Below are 3,812 nucleotides of genomic sequence, written 5' to 3' on the forward strand. Positions count from 1 at the left end.
ATTAATGGTCGATGTGTCATCCAGTCGCTTCGACTGAATAAGATATTTGATGATCTGGGTAAGTGTCTGCAGTCTGATGCTCTGGTAGATGAGTAGCACGCACTTCCACCCTCAGAGCCAGAATAAAACATGACAGAAGCTATGCTCTTTACTGAAATAAACCCGGCTGACCCACGAGTTCACAATATCCACTTGCTATCGGTGGGATCGTGATGCCTGTTGAGCATAACGAGGACCAGGGTATTGAGGTGACATTCAGTCAAGAAGCTCTTGGTATTCATTTCCGATAAGATGCCCAGAAAAGGGGATCATCTTGGCAATAGGTTGTCGGGGAATTGTAACTAACTGAATATTTATTTGAGAATAAATGAGGGTTATTGGAGATAATAAATGAGAGTACCTGGAGACTTTCGTCGAATAAATGAGGATAACTGGTAGAATAAATAAAGGTACCAGAAGTTTTTTTTTTTTTTTTTTTTTTAGAATAAATGAGAACATTCGAAGATTCTACAAGTGGGAGAAGTACAGAATGACGCAATAAAACGTCTACGTAAGTAAAAGAAAAATTGATAAAGAGAACTACAGCTGAGTTTCTAATAATGGCAATACTATCCATCATGCCCAGAAAAGTACAATTAACACAAACTGAAAATCTTTTATTCTTTTTTAAACATTTCAATTTAAATAATAAAAAAAAACATTAAGTTATTGTTTCTGACAGGAGGATATATTCCCATTATTTAATAATTTAGTTTAAAGCATTATGTTCAAAGCTTTATAAAAGCCATATAAAGCATATAGGTCTTTATACAAAAAAACATTCATAATATTTTATACACATATATAGTGCTATATACAAGAACTAAATATAACCTTGACTTTAAAACAAAATAGATAAAACCAAAAGAAGTGATGTACCGTAGAAGTCACTTATCTTTCAAGGAGAAAAAAAACTTATTCTAGAGAAATCAAGAATGAAGAGAAAAGACTGAAACATAAAGGGTTATTATTCAACATTGCTTCTAATTAAGCTGTTTAATTAATAAACTCTATCTACAGATTTGACACTATATTATATACAATAATATATTTACAGAGATGAACTTACAATATGTACAATTTTGAGTAATTGTATATATAGTATATATATATATATATATATATATATACGATATATATATATATATATATATATATATATATATATATATATATACATATAAGTATGTGTATATATATATATACATATATGAATAATTATCACATCGAACCGTGATTAATTTATATATCATTCGAGCTACAAATGTCCTTTAATATCTAAATTCGCTCTACCTCGTAATTGAGATATTTTCATATATGTACTGAAGGGGAATTTTTTAGTTGATAATAATTACGAAAACACCGAGTTCGAGGGTGATTTGTAAGGTCAGAATCGATATAAGCTTATATTGTCTCTGCTGGCTGAATTGATAGCGTCACTGTTTGGCCTGATTTCGTTCCCGTCCACTTGGACGGTGGTTCGATCCCATGTGTGACGAAATTATTATCAACTAAAAAATTCCCCTTCGGTACATATATGAAAATATATCAATTCCGAGGTAGAGCGAATTTAGATATTAATGGACATTTGTAGCTCGAATGATATATATATATATATATATATATATATTATATATATATATATATATATATAATGTGTGTGGGCGTGTTTGTATGTGTCCTTGCTTGTGTATGAATGTGTGTGTACATAAATATTTACTCTAAATACATCTAAATACACGTTACGCCAATATATATACACTGTACATATATACACACACAAACATGCAGAGAACAGAGAAACAAAGCTGACACTAGATCCACAGACCTGATCTACAAGCTCCGGCGTGGCTGACGAAGAGCAAGAGCACCAGAGACACCGCGAGGGCGGACAAGCTACCGACGGCGACGCCGACGAGGTGCTGACCCGGAGGAGGGCGGCGCCGCGAGACCACTTTTTCTTCCCTGGAGTCTTGGCCTGGAGCCTCCATGGCTGCGATGGCTGGCGAACTTTTATTGTGGCCTTTCATCTTTCCCCTTAGTCATAGCTGGGTATCGCCAAGGGCTTTTCCTCTTCCAAGTTCTTCCTCCGCCTCTTTCTCTCCTCCTCCTCCTCCTCTTCCTCCTCCTCCTCCTTCTCCTCCTACTATAGTGTCGGGAAGGTGTGACTTTTAAAGGGGGAGAAGATGAACAACAGACTCTCTCTGAGACCACCAACAGCTACGACAGAAAAGAAACCAAACAATATATTCACACCGAACGCACTTCAAACACGACACACGCGATCGGTTGATATCAACCTGGCGTCCCGAGAGCGAAAAATGCCGCAGTCGAATCACCGGTCACCGCACAACCTCACCAAAGGGTCCATTGCCATAAAAAGGCCACACGCGAACAAAGGCGGTCTGTCTGTTTCACCCTCCTCTGTTTCAACCTCCTCCGATCCTGGGTATCGCTGCGAATATCATCGCGGACGACGGGAACAACAAAGATGCGAACAGGCATATAGATAAGACCTCACGGGGTAACTGCTTGGTCTCTCAGTCTCTCAGGGTGCCTCAGGGTGCCATCTTGCCAAGACGACCTGGGGCTGATTGGTTTTTTACGGCGCTCCCTGCGAGCGAAGGCACCGCGTCGCGATCCAGTTATGATGGTCGAGGGTCGGAGGTGCGAGGGGAGATGTGGCCACCGAGGATGTGCCCGCTGAAGGTGTGGTCGCAGACGATGTGGCGAGGGATGAATTGGTCACCTTTGTCACTGACTTCCTACCGGGACCCTTCCAACGCATCCTTGAAGATCAGGATCTTAGAGATGATGATGCTTTCGGATGCTGCGCTGCCTGTGAAGACAGAATAAACGTCTCAATTAAATCTGCTTGAGCCACAATAAGTATGGAGATGAAGTTTTATGTCAATTAAGAAGAAATAAACTGATTCGAATCTAAAAAGAAAAAAAAAATGGACAAAATAAGCACACACAAAAATACACGTTGAACAAAAAGGGAACATAATTTAGCCAGAATCAGACAAACAAATAAAAAAGGTAAGATGAGAGTTAAAAGTATAAATAAAAACTGCAAACAAGTAGATAAATTTAGAAGGAAACTCTTTAGTGATAAAAAAAAGTTGCAAATAAATCGAAAACCAATTCGATAAATTCAAGCAAAGAAAAAATGAAAGAAAATGAATAAGTTTGATAAGAAAAAAAATTAATCGATCGAAAACTGAATACAACTTTAGAAGGAAATATATTTAAGGACGTTTTATTAATACATAAAACAATACGAATAAATTGTGCGTCAGAAAATTCAGCAACAATAATAAACAAATACATATATAAACAACAATAATAAACAAATACATAAAACAATACAAATAAATTGTACGTCAAAAAATTCAGCAACAATAATAAACCATTTAAAACCGTTAAGAAAGTTGCGCGCACACACACACAAAAAAAAAACATCAAAATCTGCCAAACGAAAACGAATAAAATCACATTAACGGCCTCGAATCACTGACTTCAAAACATCTCAAAGGAAATTATGAAGGCAAAATTAACGCAGGGCATCTGGTCGTGCCATCTGTGACGTTTTCCCAATTCATTAGCGGAAATCCAACCCTTTGGACGAGATATGAACGACGCCTGTGGTATTTCTTTCTAATTCATCAATGGAAATTCAATTCCTTAAATGAGAGAATTTTTAACAGGCAGCTAAGAGCGCCATCTGTTAACGCAGAATCATAATTGAATTCAGCCGTGTTTTTTTTTTT

Source organism: Macrobrachium nipponense, chromosome 29, assembly GCF_015104395.2.
Source record: "Macrobrachium nipponense isolate FS-2020 chromosome 29, ASM1510439v2, whole genome shotgun sequence".
In the NCBI taxonomy this organism is placed as follows: Eukaryota; Metazoa; Arthropoda; class Malacostraca; order Decapoda; family Palaemonidae; genus Macrobrachium; species Macrobrachium nipponense.